We start from the raw sequence: 23056 nt of genomic DNA, 5'->3' as shown, positions 1-23056 counted from the left end.
GGATGTCCTCTAGTTGCTACAGGAAGATCCTGCAGCACTAGAGGATTTCCTAAAATGCTACAGGAAAGGGATCCTGATAGCAAAACAACTATGCAAGCCTATTCTAGGCAAATTTGGTATCCTACACTCACCATCTCTCACCCAACATCAAGTCATATCCATACCTACCTCTTTGTCCATAAAAATAAACACAAGAAAATGTGAAAAAAATAAAATAAAAAAGGAGGTCTAGAGGACATTTCCTCACTGGCCTCAACCATCCACCATTTCATCTAAGCCTTCATCACCATTATCAATCCATACACCACTACCCAACCTACCTCTAGGAAAAATCAATAAAAAATGAAGAAAGGGTAGCTACAGGGTTTCCTGTAGCAGCTACAAGGTTTCCTGTAGCAACTACAGGATCTCCTGTAGTAGCTTGTGTCATCACCAAAAATAGCCTACGCCTCCACCTCCTTCACAAACAAAGAAAAAATGAGCTCCAGAATCTCTAAAGACCTTATTTATCCTCACCAGAGCTTCACAGCAGTAGCAACAACACAGATACACCAAGCACCTACACACATGAAGAAACAAGCAAACAACTACTTAAGTGGGAGGAAATCAACAAAAAATGACCAAAGAGGAACACTTGCTGAGAAAGAAGCACAACAGGCCATCCTCCAACATACACTGATCATCAAAGGTAGGCACAGGTATGGCACCTCATCCAACTCTTCCTCGAGTAACGATATGATAAAAATGTATGAATGTTGAAAAAGTTCTTTTTTATAAGCTGGAGGTGGCCAATTAACTTGGCCACCCTCAGCTCGAGATCAAAAAGTGAACTCCCAATTAGCATGCAACATTGGAGTGTCAAATCGATCATCATCACTAAAAAAGGTGGCTGATTCAGTTATGTGAGAGTGGGTGATGATTACGAGGGAGAGTGCATGATCACCAACGGTCCCAATGAGGAAATCCCGTACCACTACTAGCCAACACAGTGCTCCAGAAATCGACCATAAATAGCATAAATTCCAAACTTTCATGCACCAATTGTTCATTTCGAGATTAGAGAGACCAAGACCACCTTGGAAAGTCATCGCAGAAGAAAACCCTATTTTGGCCACCCTACAGGAAACAAAGCTACAACAAGCTACAAGAAACTCAGAAAGCTACAGGAAGCACTAGAATTGCAAAATAAGTCAGCAAGGGGGTGCCTAGGGTCCAATTGTTTATTAATTCTCATCATCCCAAGCATCACCTTAAAAAGTAAGTGGCCCATCTCTCCTGTGTTCATGGTTTGATAACTAAAAAAAGGAAAGAAGAAAAGTCTCTATTTTCTCCTAGCAATTACAGTGGGCTTGGATTTAGATAGGATTTGTGGGAACTTAAGAGAATTGTGAGATATAGAATAGGGTATAAATTGCAGTCATCTCCCAAAATACTTTAAAACCTTACCCACCCTGAACTCATACTAAAGCTAGCTTACAAGACTTCTTGCATTTAGTTAACTAGAGAAGAGAAATGGGAGGGGGATTCAATAGAAGAGAACCCACACATACATCCAAGATTTAGCTACATCCCCCTATGGTAGATATCTTTAGGAGGCATCACTCATTGGGATTCTTTGAGTTTCTCAGGGGGTACAATAATGATATAGCCCATGATTTTTGTTAGAAAATTATATATTACGGAGCAATGGAACACACAAAATATTATAGAAATATAAACACAGAAAACGCATAAAACAAGAGAGACACAAATATACGTGGTTCACCCAGTTTGGGCTACGTCCACCCCGAACAGCCAGTCATTCATTTCTATTATCCAGAAAAAAATGAAGAGACACAACCTACATCAAATCCGCTGTAATATCCTTTGTTTTCTCTCACAGTCTCACCTCTATATTTCTTGCTCAGAGAATACACATCTATATCATAGCCTCAAATACAATGCCCTCATACAAAGAGAGGGGTTGCCTTCTAGGGAAAAAAACCCTAAACTAAACATAAGTTCTACCATCAGATCATCCGCCTAATGAATGGCCCAGATTGACTAGAAATTACTATACTTTTACAAGGCAATTTTACATCTATTTTTGGCTTCGGGGGCACTACCTGCGAATCCCCGTCGGGGGACCGCTGGCCCCCGGACCCCCCAGCTGGGGGGGATTGGCCCCCTCGGACCCCCGCAGGGGGGACAAGTCCCCCTCGCGTGGAGGGGTGTACAAACTTCCTAGGGTATACGTCCGGCTAAAACAAAAGACCTCTGAACAATCATGCTCCACACATAACAATCTCCCACTTCAAGAATGATTGTAGCAACTCCACCGCTGCTTCATTTGCTGGACAATGACTCCTCTTTGGACTTGGCTATTTCTCATCTTCATCGTCATCCGTGAAGACCAATTGAAACTGATCATGTTCTCAGTTTCTCCTTGGTTACAACTTTTGTTAGCATGTCTGCAGGATTCTGGCTAGTGTGTATCTTTTCCAGCTTCAACTCTCCATCTTCCAACACTGATCGTATGAAATGGTACTTGAGCTGTATGTGTTTAGTCCTGGAATGAAATGCTGAGTTCTTTGCAAGATGAATGGCACTTTGTCTATCACTGTATAACGTGCCCATATCATGCTCCTTACCCAATTCACCCATAAACCTTTGTAACCAAATCATTTCTTTACTAGCCTCTGTAGTAGCAACATACTCTGCTTCTGTTTTTGAAAGCGCAACAACACTTTGGATTTTTGAAACCCAACTGACAGATGTTCCACCAACAGTAAATACATATCCTGTAGTGCTCCTCCTGTTATCTCTCTCACCTGCCATATCTGCATCAACATATCCCCGTAGAGAAATGTTTGAACCACCAAAGCATAATGCTTGATTTGTGGTACCTTTCAAATATCTAAGAATCCATTTCACTGCCATCCAATGTTCCTTTCCTGGATTGTTCATGTACCTGCTTACAACTCCCACTGCATGTGCAATATCAGGCCTTGTGCAGACCATTGCATACATTAAGCTTCTAACTGCTGAAGCATATGGAACTTTAGACATATAATCCATGTCTTCTTGGGTCTTTGGGCACATTTCCTTACTAAGTTTGAAATGGCCAGTAAAAGGTGTACTAACTGGTTTTGCATTGTGCATATTAAATCTTTTCAACACCTTTTGTATGTACTCATTCTGAGACAATGTTAATTTGCGATTTTTCCTGTCTCTAGTGATTCTCATACCAAGGATTTGTTTTGCAGCTCCAAAATCCTTCATTGCAAATGAATTTGCCAATTTTATTTTAAGCACATTTATTTCCTGCATGTTAGACCCTGCAACAAGCATGTCATCTACATATAATAGCAATATAATATATCTTCCATCATTTTTCTTTTTCAGATAAACACAATGATCAGAGTGACATCTAGTATAACCTTGTTCAGACATAAACTTGTCAAATTTTAGATACCACTGCCTTGGATCCTGTTTTAAGCCATACAAGCTCTTCTTCAACCTACACACTAGTTTCTCCTTCCCTTTCACCTCATATCTTTGTGGCTGCTGCATATATATCTCTTCCTCCAAATCCCCATGGAGAAAGGCTGTCTTTACATCTAACTGCTCAAGATGCAAAGCTTCAACTGCTACTAGACTTAAAATAGTTCTGATTGAAGTCATTTTAACAACAGGAGAAAATATTTCATCAAAACCAATACCTTTCTTCTGTGCAAACCCCTTCACCACAAGTCTAGCTTTGTACCTCTGTTTTCCTCCATCTTCTTCCTTCAGCCTGTAAACCCATTTATTCTTCAATGTAGTTTTTCCTGTAGGCAACTGTTGGCTGCTTGAATTGTTTATTGATTAAACAGTCGAGTACCACATTAATTTGTCAACCCGGGAAAGTCCTCTTATTTCAAAGGTGACCTCGTACTGTATGTACTTAATTCTAAAAGCATTAAAAGCTGTAGTATACACGATTCTATTTTCTGTCAAACTCCTTACTCTATGTTATAACAGTTAAAGTATATTGCAGAGATAAAATGAAAGCAGTTAACTAAGAATACAAATCTACAAAGAGAAATAATGGTTTTTCTATTAGCAGAGGATCAGGACCCTATCCTCAGGGTAAGGATGTTCAGCACCTGCCCCTGTAACCAAGTTGCTAATACACACTGCAATTCCAAATCACCGGTGAAGTATTCTTTTACAATATCAAGCAATTAACAAAACAGAGTATCAGCAAAAAGGAAATTATCAGAGGTAATGCTACAGAATCCAAACAGAGTACCAGCAAAAGGAAATTATCAAACACACTCACACACTAATAGGAAATAAATGGGTGAATCTTGTGAAGAAGGTGGGCCCTATCCTTCTCACAAGATTCCCCAGAACACAAATGCTGGATTAGGTGCTCAGAACAACCTTCTATTCATCTGCCAAAATGTCCAGTTACAATAAAGATTCAGACTTGCTTTTTGTCTTTCAAAATTTCCCTTACAACTTGTTTCCTTTTCCCCCCCCCTTTCTACTGTAGATGTCTCCTCTTTATAGAGGAGACATCTATTACAATAGACCGTCATAGTTCATTCAGTTAAACCTTTTTGTCAAAAATAAGAAATCCATCCTTGTTACAGGATGCCGTTACAACAGTGTGACGGTGTATTCCTTCTTGGTCTCTTACTGTTACACAACTGGTAAACAAACTTCAACCGTCTTCTTGGAATCCTCGTACTATCCTTTGCCGCTTCATTGTTGCTGATTTAGTAAACTCATGCTGTTCCTGGTGTTTTAGCAACTGTAACTGTGTTTTACCCTTTCTGGACAGTTGCTGATCGTGTTGTGTCAGCATGGAACTCTGCCGAACTTCTGATAGTTGTTGTTTGTCTTTTCCGGTATTCCAGTTGTTGCAAAATAACGTTTTCCCTGCTTTAGATAGTTGCTATTGCTGGTGTTGCAGCAACTGCGTAGTTGCTGTTTCTGGTGTTGCAGCAACTACGTAGTTGTTGTTTCTGGTGTTGCAGCAACTACGAATTATAATTTCTGCAGACTTTAGACAGTTCAACATTTACTTAGCAACTTGGTTAACTTCTCCAAAGATAATTATAAATATAACATGAATATGTAATGAATAATTAAACATATAGTAATGCGGAGAGTTACTTCATACCTTGGAATGATTGGGTCATTATATAATCAAAGCTTTCAACTTATGGACTGAAAAAGGGTAATATTATAGCAAAAATACAAGGTCAAAAATGGTCAATTTGGAGTCCTAACATCCCCCCCAACTGAAAGGGTTGCATGTCCTCATGCAATGCTTACTCTGAATCTGAGTCGGAGTACTGGAATGAGCAGTGTAAATTACTGAGACAGTAGCTATAGAAAGTGTTATCAAACTTGTCTCTGAACCCACAGACAGTCTCTAGTTGCCTCCATGCTGCCGCCTCTTCCTTTTTGGATAATCCAAACTGACCCTTGTATTGTTGACCAGATAACCATAAGAGGGGAAATTTAAATCTGTAGCCAATCCATTTTTCAGCACATTGTTCCATACATCTAACATAGTAAGGTACCCTTGAAATTGCTGCCTGTAGATTAGGTGGATTGTAGGGATGATACTCCTGCCTTTCCTTGGGACAGTTTTCCCAGAATAGGTTGTTGGCTTTAATAGCCAAAGGTGCCTTCGTTTTCACATAGTGTTGGCAATCTCGCAAGACCACTGCTTGTAGTTGCCTAATGTGATCAGTCATTCCAGGTTCACTTAACATTCTTTGGTGCTGTGCAATGAAAGTAGCTGCATTTTGAGGTTCAACCCTAATCCAAAGGAGGTAGTTCTGTTCATTATGTTGTGCTAAGATGAAGGCATTTTGCCAAGTGAGTTGGTTGGCTAGAAAGGAAATGAAAGCTCTGAGTTGTATGTCACCAACAAGAGGGAGTACATTCATTTTTATGTCTTCAGACATGGCTTCGTTGTGGAGATAAAGCTCACACAACAAATTCTGATCATTTTTGGGTGCCTATGCAAAGGTTTCAATAAATTTTTCTAATGTAATCACCTGATGAGGTCTACCATCTCTAACTGCCTTTATCTGTAAGAATGTTAGTCGTTCCCTCAAAAATGCTGCATAGTTGAAAGAGGGTTTTCTTGTAGCAAGTATTCTTTGAACCAACTCAAAAATATGGGACAGTCTAGCTTTTAGTTCCTTAATTTCTTTGTACTGAGCTCTAGACTGCTCAAGTGCTTCCCAATTCTTATATGCATGACTGAACCAGATTCCCTTTTGCTGTTTGAATGCTTTCCCTTGTGACAGCTCATATTCTCTCCACCATTCTCCTTTTAATTCTTGAAAACTAGCGGTCTCTATGCATGCATGACTGACAAGGGGAGATTCAGTTTGTGTAAAGGCATCAACAAGAATTTTCTGCTCTGTCATAATTGGAGTAGGCCGGGGTGATTCGATGTTTTCTTTTCCATTTGTAGCCAATGTTTCTTCTTCTTGTTCCATAAAAATTTGGGTAGGCCGGGGTGATTTTATGTTTTCTTCGCCATTCCCTCTTGATTCCTGTGAAACAGACAATGCTTCTTTTTCTTTTTCCATAACAGTTTGGGTAGGCCGGGGTGACTTTATGTCTTCTTCTCCATTCCCTGTTGATTCCTGTGAAACAGCCAATGCTTCTTTTTCTTTTTCCATAACAGTTTGGGTAGGCCAGGGTGACTTTATGTCTTCTTCTTCATTCCCTGCTGATTCCTGTGAAACAACCAATGCTTATTTTTCTTTTTTCATAACAGTTTGGGTAGGCCGGGGTGACTTTATGTCTTCTTTTCCATTCCCTGTTGATTCCTGTGAAACAACCAATGCTTCTTTTTCTTTTTCCATAACAGTTTGGGTAGGCCGGGGTGACTTTATGTCTTCTTCTCCATTCCCTGCTGATTCCTGTGAAACAGCCAATGCTTCTTTTTCTTTTTCCATAACAGTTTGGGTAGGCCGGGGTGACTTTATGTCTTCTTCTCCATTCCCTGCTGATTCTTGAGTTACAACAAGTCCTTCTAGTTCTTTCTTTACACTTTTTGGAGATCTTGCTGGTTCTTGTGTTACAGCAGGTTGCTCTATTTCCACCTGTACAGTTTTTGGAGAACCTGTTGGTTCTTGTGTTGTAGCAGGTTCTTATGTTTGCTCCTACATTGTTTTTGGAGAGCCTGCTGGTTCTTGTGTTGCAGCAGGTTGCTATGTTTGCTCCTGCACAGTTTTTGGAGAGCCTACTGGTTCTTGTGTTACAACAAGTTCTTCTGTTTGCTCCTGCACAGTTTTTGGAGAGCCTACTGGTTCTTGTGTTGCAACAAGTTCTTCTGTTTGCTCCTGCACAGCTTTTGGAGAGCCTACTGGTTCTTGTGTTGCAACAGGTTGCTCTGTTTGCTCTTGCATCGTTTTTGGAGAGCCTGCTGGTTCTTGTGTTGCAGAAGGTTGTTATTTTTGCTCCTGCACAGTTTTTGGAGAGCCTGCTGGTTCTTGTGTTGCAGCAGGTTGCTCTGTTTCAACAGAGGGTTGTGGTGATTCTGTTTTTGCTTCTGCAATTTGTGTAACAACAAGTTCTTTCATTTCAACTACAACAACAAAAGGTTCTGGGATGACTCCAGTCATTGATTCTGCAACTACCTTGTATCCTACTTGAGTGTATATCTCACCACAATTGGCACACATATATTCATTCTCTTTACTCTTCTCCGCTGCAGATGCTACCCGTGCTAAAATGTGCAGGTTACGTTCATTTTGATAAGCTTCTTTGACCCTTATTATTTCCTCCTGATAATCATGAATTTGGGATTTCAGAAATTCAATTTCTTCCTGCAGGGCAGATATGGTAGGCTGAGCTTGTGGAGCGGCAGGTTCCAGTGGAGGCAGAGGTTGTGTTTCAGCATTGATTTGAACATTTATACCCCCAACAAGTGGTTCTTGTGTGTCACCTGGTGGGGTAGTGGCTGTTTCTTGTGTTATAGCCACTTGGCCAATATTACCTTGGGTTTCGGCAGCTGGTTCTTGTGTGACAGCTGCCTCAGAAGATAATGTCACGACACTATGAACACTCTGCATCTCAGCCCCAGAGGGTGAGAGAGGGGAGTTTCCAGGGCTGGTGGAAGTACGGGTTTTTAACATGATGGGTAGGGATCTGGGGAGAGTGGGGCTAGGGGATTCAGCTGTTACAGACGACTGAGTCCTTGGATTGGGTAGAGAAGCAGGGAATTCAGATATTTTTCTTTTTTGGCTAGCTTTCTTTAAAATAGGGGCAGTGGCGGAAATATCAGTGGTTTTAGCCGAAGCCCTAGTTCTTCTTCCTTTCGATGGGGTTTCATTTTTCTACTACATCTTTCGTTTGAGAAGGGTAATAGGGATGTTATCATCAGAGTCATCGGTAGAAATACCAAGTATAGGAACGGATGGGTCGGTTTTATTGGGGGATGGGGTTGTTTCCGTGGGTATTTCTACTGCTGATTGTACATTTTCAGCAACTTGTGGGGGAGTTTGCTGGAGGATTTCTTCGGGTATTTGCTCTGGAATGTCCTCTGTTTGTTGAGGGATTTCTTCATCCTGCTGAGGTATGTCCTCAGCTTGGTGAAGAATTTCCTCTTCCTTATGAGGAATTTCTTGCTCTGGCTGAGGGATTTCTTCATCCTACTGAGGTATGTCCTCAACTTGGTGAGGAATTTCCTCTTCCTGATGAGGAATTTCCTGCTCTGGCTGAGGGATTTCTGCCTCTTGGTGGGGATTAATGAGGGGAGGGGGGTTATTTAAGGCAAGGCCTTTATTTATCAATAATTGAGCTAGACGGTGGTGTTTCAAGGAATGGAGTGGACGCTTTGCATTGACAGTGTAACGTGACATATTTTTAAGACATCCCAATAGATAATATGGCATATTTATCAACTGACCATGCCTCAAGTGATTCAACAAGACAAAATCGTGCTGGTAAATTACCTGGTACCGGCCTTCGCACATCAGGTATTGCTTTACAAACTCAGCAACTTTCGGCCATGGTTGAGGCAGTGATTGAAGTGCTACGCCTCTGCCCTTGGGTTCCACCTGCTTGCCTGGTTGAAGAAAATCCTGCTGCGCATTAAGGATCAGGTGCTTCCTACGGAACCACCGCGTGCCATTAGCTGGTAGCCCGGTAACTTGGGATATGACTTCCTCTGTGACTGGAATTTGAACTCCCTAAACGACGGAAAACCCCTCTGTTAAATTGCATGCAAAATCAAGGACTTGTTGTGCGTCAAAATCTAGAAGTCTCCTAAAATAATCTAGCCATCCCGCTTGCAAGAAGATTTGATAGGCCTCGGGATAGAGCTCAAGAAGTGCTGTTGTGCCAGGTTCGTATGTGATGAAATTTCCTCCCATAGCTGCTGTTTCAGTAAAAATTCTTAGTACAGAGCCGAGCTTCCGAGTTTAGTCCAGAGTAAATCGTTGCAAATGGTAACATGACATGATGAGATGACTTTTACATATTACCGGGAGAGTTAAGGGCGGCGACAGTTGGCGTGTTATACAATTATGACAGCGCTTTGGTAATCCCCCCCCAAAAAAGCTACGAGTAAGTGATATGATTGGAAGTACAATTATTCGGTAGTCCTATCAACGTCTCCACATTAACTATTATTTAATTTCCATACCTAATCATGCGTACCTTTATGTTTTACCTTTTTGGTTGTTGCGTCGAAAAGTCTTGTCTTGTCTTTTGTTGGATTCATAATGATTAAAGCGGGTCTAAAAGTATGAGAATACCGGCGATTTTTAGTACTGACGGGAAGTAATAGTGGAGGATTGTAATCATCATAGTGTATGGCTGGTTCTTTTGGTAGGAAATGGTATGTTTTATGCAAATAATAATTCATTTCTTTGGGAGCTGAAGTAGAGAAACTGGTCTTTTATAACTGAGAGAAATACTGAAAAAAAAAGGCATTACAACATCGGGAAATGGTGTTACAACAACGGGAGTTGGTGTTGCAGCAACGAGAGTTGGTGTTGCAGCAACGGGAAATGGTGTTGCAGCAATGGGAAATGGTGTTGCAGCAACGGGAAATGGTGTTGCAGCAACGGGGTTCCCAAATTCGCAAAGTGATTCCTTTGAAGTTTTTTTTTCAGCCATTTTCCAAAGCTAAGATCTGCAAAATAATGGATTGTAATATGGCAACCCTTGGCAGGGATTATTAGTTGAAAAGAATATCTAAGCTAAAAAAAATGTATAAATAAACAGAAATTTAAGTGCCTTGAGGGACAACAAGTTCCCCTAGGGAAGCATAGTGTCTATTTGCCATGCAAGTAGCTTTAAAATATTCTTTAGAAATAGGCCGCTGATATAAACAGAATCGATACCCATTCACTAGTAGTGGTGTTCTGCTATCATCAATCGTTAAAAGTCTGACTATCCCATTTGGAAAAACAGCATCCACTTCATAAGGCCCTAACCACCTTGTTCTTAACTTACCTTGGAAATTCTCGAAACAGGAGTCATAGAGTAGAGCCCAGTTACCTTTCTGGAACTGCTTTTGCTTGATGGTTCTGTCATGCCACCTGCTTCTTTGTTGCTGTATCATGGTTGTTTGATGGATGGCATCCAGTCTCTTCTCTTCCAATTCCTGAAGCTGCTGCAACCTGGCTGTCCATGCATCAGTCAAGTCAAGGTTAATAGCTAAAGCAGTTCTTAAAGTTTTGATTTCAAACTCTACAGGGAAAACAACATTTTTTCCAAAAACTAATTCATAAGGTGAAAAGCCCGTAGTATTCCTCCAAGTAGTTCTATAGGCCCATAATGCCTCAGGCAACCTTTGAAACCAGTCCCTTCTATTCTCCTTTATTGTTTTTGTCAAGATGGCTTCTATAAATTTATTGGTGCTTTCTACCTGCCCATTTGCCTAGGGGTGATAAGGTGTAGTCATTTTATGCTTAATATGATATTTCTGAAGTGTATCCTTGAAGTCATGAGAGTTTAAAGGAGGTCCTCCATCCGTGACTGATTCTCTAGGCAATCCAAACCTAACAAAGATCTCTTCAAATAAAAATGTTAGTACTTCTTCTTCATTAGCTTTAAGGAGTGCCTTAGCTTCTACCCATTTAGTCATATAATCTGTGCATACTAATATGTACATTCTTTGATTGGATGGGGGATTAATGGGACCTATAAAATCTAATGCCCATCTCTCAAAAGGTTCAATAATTACCTGGGGATTGAGTGGCATTTCATCCCTATGGTTAGCCTGGCCCATTCTTTGACAGCTATCACAGGCCTTCACGTATTTCCTTGCATCTTTGAAGAGTGAGGGCCAATAATAACCCATTCTAAGTACCTTGTGTGCTGTTATTTTGTCTGCAAAATGCCCTCCACAAGGGCCATCGTGACAAGCTTTTAATACATCATAAATTTCATCTTCACCAATGCATCTCCAAATTTCCTGATCGATTCCTGTGTGGAAAAGACACCCGCTTATCCAGCTGTACCTAGCACTTTGCTGGATGATCTTTCTTTTTTCCCTGTGTGATAGGTGCGACGGTAATTTTCCTGCAACTAAATAGTTGGCAATGTCTGCATACCAAGGTGAGTGAGCAGATACTGCAAATAAATATTCATGAGGAAAAGAATCATCTACTGGAATGTTTTCATCAGTTTTTAATCGAGAAAGGAAATCAGCAACTACATTTTCTTTACCTGGCCTATCTACAATTGTGATGTCAAATTCTTGTAATAATAATAACCATATGGTAACTCGAGCATTTGTAACTGATTTATTCATTAGATATTTAATGGCCGAGTGGTCAGTATGCACAAAAGTAGTGTAGCCAGTAATATAATGTCGAAACTTATTGATAGCATAAATGACTGCTAGGAATTCCTTCTCAGTGACTGTATAATTCAGCTCAGCTGGTGTCATATTCTTACTGATAAAATAAATGGCATAGGGAAGACTGTTTTCTTCTTGGCCCAAGACAGCTCCAATTGCAGTATCTGAGGCATCAGAGGATATATGAAAGGGTAGTGCCCAATCAGGTCCTCTCAAAATGGGAGCTGTAGACAACTGATGTTTAAGTTCATTAAATGCTTTTTCACAATCATCAGTCCACTTAAATTCAGCATTTTTTGTTAATAACACAAATAGAGGAGAAGCTATTTTGGAAAAATTCTTAATAAATCTTCTATAGTATCCAGCATGTCCTAAAAAGCTTCTTACATCAGTTTGTGTTTTGGGGATAGGGAGGGTCTGAATTACCTGTATTTTGGCTGGATCGACTTGAATTCCTAGGAATGAGATGAAGTGACCCAATACAATACCTTGATTCATCACCATATGAAATTTTTCAGTGCTTAAGGCAAGGTGTGCTTCTACACATCGCTTAAGTACTTTTTCAAGATTCTGCAGTGCATCCTCAAAAGTCACTCCATAAGGAGTAAATTCATCCATAAATATTTCTAAGGAATCATTTAGCATATCAGAAAAAATCCCTATCACTGCTCTTTGAAATGTTGCTGGAGCATTACATAGCCCAAATGGAAGGACCCTGTAAGCAAAGTTCCCCCATGGGCTAGTAAATGTGGTCTTGTCCTGGTCTTGGGGTGCAATCTTAATCTGATTATATCCACTAAATCCGTCCAAAAATGAAAAGAATTTCTTACCTACCAAATTATCTAATACCTGATCAATGAATGGTAAAGGGAAATGGTCTTTCTGGGTGGCTTTATTCAGAGCTCTGTAATCCACACATACTCTCCATTTGCCATTTTTCTTGGGTACAATTACAGGTGGGGAAACCCACTCACTATCAGATATAGGGTATATAAATCATGCATTCAACAGTTTTTGAAGTTCCTCCTTCACAATTTCCCTTAGATTGGGATTCATCCGCCACTGGGGTTGACAGACTGGGCGGGATCCTTCTTTAATATAAATACGGTGGGTGCATAGCTCAGGAGAGATCCCCTTCATGTCTATATAATCCCATGCAAATGCTTCTTTATTTTCCCGGAGTAACTTTATTAACTGTTGTTTTTCATTATCAGTTAAGTTAGGATTTATATTTAATGTTTTGCCAGGCTCAATTTCTATTGTTGTACTTTTGGAGGGGCTGCCTACTATTGTCTGAGATAAATTTTTAGTTTTCGGGTTCTGCTGAGATTCAGATTCCAAGATTGCAGTGAAGTGATTATACATTTCTGGGCTGACCGAAGAAGGTTCAGAAATGAAGTTGCTGATTAATTCATCTTCGGTAGAGTCATTGAAAGTTAAAGCTTGTCTGATAGTCAAGATAGGTTGGGTTTCTTCATCCTCATAATCTACCCATACAGAATTGTCATTATTAATCATGGGTGTAGCATGAGGATAAAGGGTAAGCTGTTTGGTTTCCTGCCCATTAGAGATGGTCATTGATCCTGATCTACAGCTGATGAAAGCATCCGCTGTAGCTAGCCAAGGTCTTCCTAGAATCAGTGGATGACCCCCAACTTTGTTTTAGTTTGTAACACCACAAAATCAGCTGGGTAATTCCAGGATTCTACATAAATTATTAGATCTTCAATGACTCCTTCAGGTTTAATTGTAGAGCAATCAGCCAGCTCTAGAATGGTTGGAGTTTCCCTAATAAAGTTTTTTAACTGCAGCAGTTGTGTTGTTTCAAGTGTCATAATGTTTATTGCAGCACCTAAATCTACTATAACTTTAGAGACAAAGGTTTTTCCAACCTGAACTATTACTGTAGGGTGACCAGGGTCACCATATTTCAGAGGAGGATCTTTTTCTGTCATTAAAGCAGTCAGCTCTCCCATCACATGAATTGTGAGGGGGTCCTTAGTTTTTCTTCTAGGTTTTTTTATGCAAATATCTCTAACAGTACTAACATAAATGGGAACATCTCTTAGCGCTTGCAATAATGGAATTTTAACATATAAATTCTGTAGTTCGCCTAAAAGGTTAAAAGCAGGTTGCTCAAGTGTTTTGGTGAGAGCCAGACGTTCAGGGAATGGCGGATCTGCTGTTTGATCATTGTTGTTAGATGTTGATTCAACTTTTTCAGCATTATTGTTAGCTGGTTTTTCTTTTCCAACTTCCTCTTTATCAGAGTCAGTAATGTCATCAATGATGGGTTCAACAACTCTCCCTGAGCGAAGATGGATATCGTTACATTGCATGGGGGAGACAGGCTGATTTTGAATATCAATTGCTTGTAGAGCTTTATTGTTATTTGGGTTGGGGTTGGGTTGCACAGGCAGATGTGGTCTAATTGCTTGGTTATTCGGAGGATTATTGGATGGTAAGGAAAGAGACTGTCGATGCTGAGGAAATGGCATCTGCTGGGCTGCCCAGTTCAGATTCCATTGATTAAAATATGATTGCTGGGGAGCCCAAGGATTCCATATGGTAGGATCAGGAAAAGGAAGACTTGGTTGCTGTATGGGTAGAAAATTCATCGTATTAAAGGGTGGGTACTGCATTTGGTTCATGGGTGGGTAATTTGTTTGAAAAGGAGAATGATTATTCCAACGACTAAATGCTGTGTTAGAATTCATACCTTGTCTTTGTGGCCATTGCCTCCTCTGTGTCATCAGGTACACTGCTTCAGCCTCTTCTTCAGTTGACTGCAATGCTGCTTTTATTCCAGGCAGAGAGGGGCATTGCTGGGTCTCATGGTCCTTTTCACAGATCGTGCAGATTGGTACCTTATCTAGTGGGCATTCCCTGAGTGGGTGTTTTTCTCTGCATTTAGAACAAAAAATAGCTAGGGCAGCTTCTGCTTCTGCCTGTTTCTTTTTTACCTACAGAGCATCAATTTGTGAAGAAAAAGAGCTTAACATCTCAGTTTTAAATTCTTCCAACAAATTACCTATTTCGGCCCTTGTTGCTCCTCCACTTGCTGACTTCTGGACTCTTGAATATATGTTGTCCCTGCTTTTTGATCTGCTTACTGCTCCTCTTGAACATCTCATGGAGAGGTTGATAATTTCATCAAATGGTTCCTTGGAAATGTCCCCTTTTCCAAGCATATTCAACATGTCCAAGCAGTCATCTCGTACCCCTTTCAGTAGTATTGTTTTCAGAATATCTTTACTCATGGTAGGGTGGTCAGAACACCGCAGATTATACTGCAGTCTTTCCACAAAGTCCTCCAAATTCTCGTCCTCCTTCTGAACCATTTTAAACAACTCTTCCTTCCTTTCTCTTGTTTGGCAGTAATCCTGATATTTGGCTAGAAAACTTTCTTTCATCTGATCCCAAGTAGTGATTGCCTGAGCTCCTAAGGTCATAAACCACCTTAACGCATTCCCTTTCATTGTTGCTGGAAACAGTTTTAGTTTCTGATTAGGGCTCACATAATCATAACTCCTACATAGTATATCAAATTCAAAGAGGAATTCATCCGGGTCTTCAGAGGATAACCCATGAAAGTTGGGTAATGCTGAAAGTGGAATGTTCTTCATAGGGGTTGCTCCTCTCGGGAGCTCCCCAATAGGGAACTCTAGGGTAGAGAGTGAGTTTTCCCCCCTTCCTTCTGCTCTGTTATCCTCCATTGGTCTTTTTCCTGAATCACTTGCTTTATCTTCTGTATCTTCTGTTTCTTCAGGTTCTTCTACCGGTTCCTCAGTGTATTCTGGTACTTCCAGCTTCCTTTCAGGTCCTAGTACTTCCTCCGTCTGTCGATCTGTTTGTGAGGAATACTGGATCTGAGGTCTCCGGGAACTCGTCCTCTGTGATGTCTCGGCCTTTGAGATAATTTCGTCAATAAAGGTTTTTCTTCCTCCTCCGCCTTTGCTGCCTGTGAAATTAGGTTTCCTGCGTCCTCTCATGCACCTGTTATTCTTAAAAAGAAATCATTAATGCTTTTAAAATCTCTAGTCGCCTTCCCCGGCAACGGCGCCAAAATGTTGGCTGCTTGAATTGTTTATTGATTAAACAGTCGAGTACCACATTAATTTGTCAACCCGGGAAAGTCCTCTTATTTCAAAGGTGACCTTGTACTGTATGTACTTAATTCTAAAAGCATTAAAAGCTGTAGTATACACGATTCTATTTTCTGTCAAACTCCTTACTCTATGTTATAACAGTTAAAGTATATTGCAAAGATAAAATGAAAGCAGTTAACTAAGAATACAAATCTACAAAGAGAAATAATGGCTGTTCTGTTAGCAGAGGATCAGGACCCTATCCTCAGGGTAAGGATGTTTAGCACCTGCCCCTGTAACCAAGTTGCTAATACACACTACAATTCCAAATCACCGGTGAAGTATTCTTTTACAATATCAAGCAATTAACAAAACAGAGTATCAGCAAAAAGGAAATTATCAGAGGTAATGCTACAGAATCCAAACATAGTACCAGCAAAAGGAAATTATCAAACACACTCACACACTAACAGGAAATAAATGGGTGAATCTTGTGAAGAAGGTGGGCCCTATCCTTCTCACAAGATTCCCCAGAACACAAATGCTGGATTAGGTGCTCAGAACAACCTTCTATTCATCTGCCAAAATGTCCAGTTACAATAAAGATTCAGACTTGCTTTTTGTCTTTCAAAATTTCCCTTACAACTTGTTTCCTTCCCCGCCCCCCCCCCCTTTCTACTATAGATGTCTCCTCTTTATAGAGGAGACATCTATTACAATAGACTGTCATAGTTCATTCAGTTAAACCTTTTTGTCAAAAATAAGAAATCCATCCTTGTTACAGGATGTCGTTACAACAGTGTGACAATGTATTCCTTCTTGGTCTCTTACTGTTACACAGCTGGTAAACAAACTTCAACCATCTTCTTGGAATCCTCGTACTATCCTTTGCCGCTTCATTGTTGCTGATTTAGTAAACTCATGCTGTTCCTGGTGTTTTAGCAACTGTAACCGTGTTTTACCTTTTCTGGACAGTTGCTGATCGTGTTGTGTCAACATGGAACTCTGCCGAACTTATGATAGTTGCTGTTTGTCTTTTCCGGTATTCCAGTTGTTGCAAAATAACGTTTTCCCTGCTTTAGATAGTTGCTGTTGCTGGTGTTGCAGCAACTACGTAGTTGTTGTTTCTGGTGTTGCAGCAACTACGTAGTTGCTGTTTCTGGTGTTGCAGCAACTACGAATTATAATTTCTGCAGACTTTAGACATTTCAATGGTTACTTAGCAACTTGGTTAACTTCTCCAAAGATAATTATAAAGATAACATGAATATGTAATGAATAATTAAACATATAGTAATGCGGAGAGTTACTTCATACCTTGGAATGATTGGGTCATTATATAATCAAAGCTTTCAACTTATGGACTGAAAGGGTAATATTATAGCAAAAATACAAGGTCAAAAATGGTCAATTTGGAGTCCTAACAGCAACTTGACTAAGTCCCAAGTCTGGTTATGCATTAAGGAATCCATCTCTTCTTCCATGGCTGCCTCCCACTTCTTCCTGCTTTCAACCTGCATTGCTTCTTCATAACATTCGGGTTCACTAGAATCAGTCAACAATAAATAATATAATGAAGGAGAGTATCGTTCAAGGGGTCTACTTATCCTGGTAGATCTTCTAACACCACTTTCAGGTGTTTGGGGTGCCTGTTGCTGTTGTGGTGGTTGCTGTTGTTGTGGTTGTTGATTATTTTTATTTTCAGGCACCTTTACTTTTTTAGTGATTCCGTCAAGAACTGCATATTCCTTGTTTTCTTTTTCTAGCTTATTTTCCCGCAACTGATTCTTATACAAGACCTTTTCATTGAATATTACATCTTTGCTCCTAACGATTTTGTGATTTTCGTAATCATATAAGCGATAACCAAAATCATTAACACCATATCCAATAAAGGTACATTTCTTTGACTTTGCCTCAAGCTTTGTTCTATTTTCTTTATCAATATGGACAAAGGCCTCACAACGAAAAGGCTTTAAAAATGAGTAGTTTACCTTTTTACCTGTCCATGCTTCCTCTGGAACACCACCATCCAAGGAACTTGAAGGCCCTCTATTTATTAGATAAACAACAGTATCTACAGCATCTGCCCAAAATTGTAAAGGTAATCCTGCATGCAATCTCATGCACCTTGCACGCTCCATGATTGTTCTGTTCATCCTTTTTGACACACCATTTTCTTGTGGTGTTCTTGAAACTGTCTTCTCTCTGTGAATTCCATGCTCTGAACAGTACCTATCAAACTCTTTGCTGCAATATTCACCTCCATTGTCTGATCTAAGACACTTCAATTTCTTTCTTGTCTCAATATCAACCAAAGGTTTCCATTTCTTGAAAGTATCAAATACATCAGATTTATTCTTAGTACAATAAATCCAAGTTTTTTCTAGTTGCATCATCAATAAAGATAACATAATAACGAGAGCCACCAAGAGATGATACCTGAGCAAGTCGGCATACATCTGTATGCACAAGCTCTAATTTTTCGCTCTTCTTTTCTTTCCCAACTTTGAGAAACCTGACTCTCTTCTTTTTTCCATAAATGCAATTTTCACAGAAGTCCAAATCAACATTCTTCAAACCCGGCAACAAATTCCTTGAGTGAAGAATCTTCATCCCCTTTTCACTCGTGTCCAAGCCTATGATGCCATAATGCTGCATCTGCTCCTTTGGAAGTTAAAACATTAACAGAGTTAGAAATACCATTGCATAAATAAAATGTACCAACCTTTTCGCCTTTTGCTATTACCAGGGCTCCTTTGGTGACCTTCCAAGCTTTATCTGTGAAAGTTGTCAGACAACCTTCTCCGCCTAACTGCCCTGTTGAAATCAAATTTTTCTTTAGATCTGGAACATGCCTTACCTCCTTTAGTAGCCATTGGTTTCCATTCTGCTGTTTTACAAGAACCTTACCCATTCCAACAATTTTACAGGATTTATCATCACCCAAACGAACTTGTCCAAAATCTCCTTGAACATAGTCATGAAAGTATTTCTTATCAAGTGTGGCATGGAATGAGGCCCCTGAATCTACCACCCAGGAATCAGTAATATTTTCGAAAGAAAGAATCAAAGCATCTTGTAACACCTCACCTGTCACATTTGCTTCATGATTGTTTTCTTGTTGTGCATCTCCTTCTTTTCCCTTCCGAGATCTATAGTCTTTCTTTAGGTGTCCTTTCTTTCCGCATTTCCAGCACACTATCCCTGATCTAGACTTGGATCTGCGTTTCCTTGATTTACTGCGATATCCTGAGCTCTTTCCTCTTTCCATTTTTCTTCCCCTAGACTCTGCACTCAAAGCATTACCCGATGTCTCATCGGAGCTTTTCCGTCGCATTTCCTCGCTAAGGATAGCACCGACAATATCATCAAACTTTAAAGTACTAGATCCAGAGACAGAGTTACTAATGGCCATTACTAAACCATTCCAACTTTCTGGAAATGAGCACAAGAATAACAAAGCTCTAAATTCATCTTCAAAGTTTACCCCTACAAAACTTAACTGACTTGTAACTGTATTAGAATCATTTAAATGATCTGCAACAGATCCACCTTCCGACATCTTCATATTAAATAACTGTTTCATAAGAAATACCTTGTTTGAGGCCGAGGGTTTTTCATATAGTTTCGACAACACCCAAATCAAACCCTCTGTCGTTGTTTCCTTCGAAATGTTGAAGGTGACTGATGCAGCGAGGCACAACCATATTGTTCTGAGTGCCTTTCTATCGAGAAGGTTCCATTCTTCATCTATCATAGCCATCGACTTCTTTGTTTTTCTGCTCAATGGTAGGTACAGATCTTTCTGATACAAATAATCTTCCATCTGCATCTTCCATAGCGAGAAGTTTTGGCCATTAAATTTCTCAACCCTAAACTTACCATCTTTCGCCATTTCTCCCACTCGAACGAGGAACCTTTCTTTCCTGCGAGTTTATCAGCCAAATAGACCTTCGGCTTTGATACAAGTTATTAGAACATTATATATTACGGAGCAATGGAACACATAAAATATTATAGAAATATAAACACAGAAAACGCATAAAACAAGAGAGACACAGATATACGTGGTTCACCCAGTTTGGGCTATGTCCACCCCAAACAGCTAGTCCTTCCTTTCTATTATCCAACAAAAAATAAAGAGACACAACCTACAACAAATCCGCTGTAATATCCTTTGTTTTCTCTCACAGTCTCACCTTTATATTTCTCGCTCAGAGAATACACATCTATATCACAGCCTCAAATACAATGCCCTCATACAAAGAGAGGGGTTACCTTCTAGGGCAAAAAGACCCTAAAATAAACATAAGGTCTACCGTCAGATCATCCGCCCAATGAGCAGCCCAGATTGACTAGAAATTACTATACTTTTACAAGGCAATTTTACATCTATTTTTGGCTTCGGGGGCACTGTCCCTGAATCCTTGCCGAGGGACCGTTGGCCCCCAGACCCCCCAGCTGGGGGGGATCGGCCTTCCCGGACCCCCACGGGGGGGACAATTCCCCCCCGCACCCCCCCGCGTGGAGGGGTGTACAAACTTCCTGGGGTATACATCCGGCTGAAACAAAAGATCTCTGAACAATCATGCTCCACACACAACAATTTTTCTATGGCACTCAGCCCTAAGGCAAGAACAAGTGCTACTATTGTGGTGAGAGGGCTACCAATTACAATCAATTGTGAGGTGATCAACAGAGTAACCACACTTCCTAAAGGGGTGCAATGGAGAAGGGAGGATTGTTAGCATTATGATGCATGTCTTGTACTTGATGGCAACCCACTTATAGCAGAACAACTCACTTGTATATGGTAACTAGACGAATCTATGTAACTAGATGAATCTATAAGAGAGATATCAGATGTGACAGAATGCATGATAGTTGTGTTTACAGATATGAAAAAATGCAGGGCAGTTCAAAGGAATCAGTTCAGAAGTAATGTACAATGGAAAATCACATTATAACAGGTCTATTTAGAGGGAACAAATTAATGGTACAAAAGAATAGGATGAAGGAACAAAGGACTACAGATCAGAATCATGAAGTTGAATGAAAAGGACATTTTCAGGTATATTAAGTTGTATACGTGGGTTCACTGTAGAAAAAGAGCGTATACATGCAGGTTAACAGAACAGAAGGAGCATATATGTATACACACACTTTCACAGGAGGAAAAGCGCGTACATGTTGGAAAACCAAGGTTTTCATCCAAAGTATTTAGTCAAAGGTATTTTGGTCCAAGGTATTGGTCCAAGGTATTTGGTTCGATGTATTGACCCTAGGTATTTGGTCCAAGGTATTGGTCCTAAGTGGTTTCGGTCCAAGGTATTGAGAAAGTCCTAAAACTATATAAGGAGGAGAAGATCATTAGGCTAGGGTGTGCAAGTATTGAATATCTGATGAAGCGTTACATCAAATATGCAGGTTATGGGTTTCTGATGCTTTGCTTGATCTGAACTAAGGATGCACCTATGTGGTTGATGATGGATGAGATCTAACGATGGATCAAGATCAAAATGACTTATCATTATGTGATCTGACAATGGATAGGATAGATCTAATTGCTAATGCACGTTATATCATTTATATATGATGATTTGGGTATGTCTGAAGTCTGGAATTGTTGCGAAGTTATAAGTAAGTATTTTCAAATCTATACACTGGTTCGCTTTGGTGAAAGTGCGTATACACACAGGTTCAGATCTTCTAAGTAGCGTATGCAAAAGAAAAGTTTGATGATCAGGGATGGTTGATCTATCATATCAATACTGTTGTTTTGCTACTGTATTATTGTTGTTTGCCAATGATGTTTTCTTATATCTGAAAGTAGAACTGAATGTATAAGGAAATTGAGTCTGATTAATTGATTGATTGAGAAGGAAGGGTGATCCTTGTTGCTATCTGTTTAGAACTCTGTAATCTGACAATATATCTTCAGAATGTCATTGATTGGTACAGTTTGTGGTTCAGAGATTTTATGATTCAGTATATTTATAGGTATACACAGGTTGGGAAAAAGGAAATTGCATATACACGTAGGTTTGCTTCATTAAAGGAGCATATACATTCTAACACATGTATTTTGAGGTTACAATTTGTTCTGGTTGTTGATGCAGTGTTCTGGGTTTAGATCTGTGTACTGATTATAGTGATCTGCCTCCTCTAGTTCATTGATTGAATTTGATTAAGTTTGAATGAATGGTTGATTTAGTTGTGTCAGAGATTCATGGGTTTTTAGTGATTGATTGATTCAACGGTGGTTGATTCAGAGAGTGATGATTGAGTTTCAGTGATTAGTTTATGCAGATGTGTTTTATGGTTGTATTGCAATTATGATTTTGAGCTTCAATGTTGTTGATGGGTCCAGTATGAAAATTGGATGAAATGTGGCCTTCAGATTATGGTGTTGTGATCCAGGAGTATCAAGTCTGAAAATTTATGAAACGTGGTCCCTGGAGGAAGAAAGAATGTCATAGCCTTCTGTAGGTCGGCGCCTACGTACTAGTAAACCTATCAGCTATTACAAGAGCTAGGGGGTTGTAGCTCCCTTCCAGTAGAAGCTGGAGAATAGGAGAAGGTTGTAACCTTCTACAGGTAGAAGCCTACATACTGGTATGAGTCTGCACCAGTACAAGATTGTAAACAAATTTTCTTATTATTAAAAGAAGACAGAGACGACAACAGCAGGTGGTTTTCACCCACATTCAGTTTCCACGTTAAATCTTGGTGTTCATGTGTGTTGCTTATGTGTGATGGTTTATTCTGTTATGAAGTGCACATGGTTACTGTTTAATGTTTAATAAAGTACTGATGCACAGATTAAAGATCAACAAATGATGAATTAACTAAATCATAAGTTCACCAGATATACGTTGGTTTCCTTAAGAACAATTGCGTGGACACATGAGTTCCCTTCACAGAAGTAGCGTATATAAATCTTATTATGAAAATGAAAAATTTATTGATTTGTAAATACTGAGTCACCCCCCCTCTCAGTATTATTTCCAACTTGGTATTAGAGTAGGTCCTTTGGTAGAAGCTTGATCACTTGAAGGAGATCTTTAGACATAATGGGAAAGAAGCTAAAGAAGAAAGCACCTCAAAAGAAGAAGGCATCTCAAAGGAACTGTGACAGTGGAAGAGACGA

This window comes from Pinus tabuliformis, chromosome 8 (genome assembly GCF_031772625.1).
Source record: "Pinus tabuliformis cultivar Carrire ecotype Pingquan chromosome 8, CPIR1, whole genome shotgun sequence".
NCBI classification, from domain to species: domain Eukaryota; kingdom Viridiplantae; phylum Streptophyta; class Pinopsida; order Pinales; family Pinaceae; genus Pinus; species Pinus tabuliformis.
Note: the sequence above shows the minus strand (reverse complement) of the source record.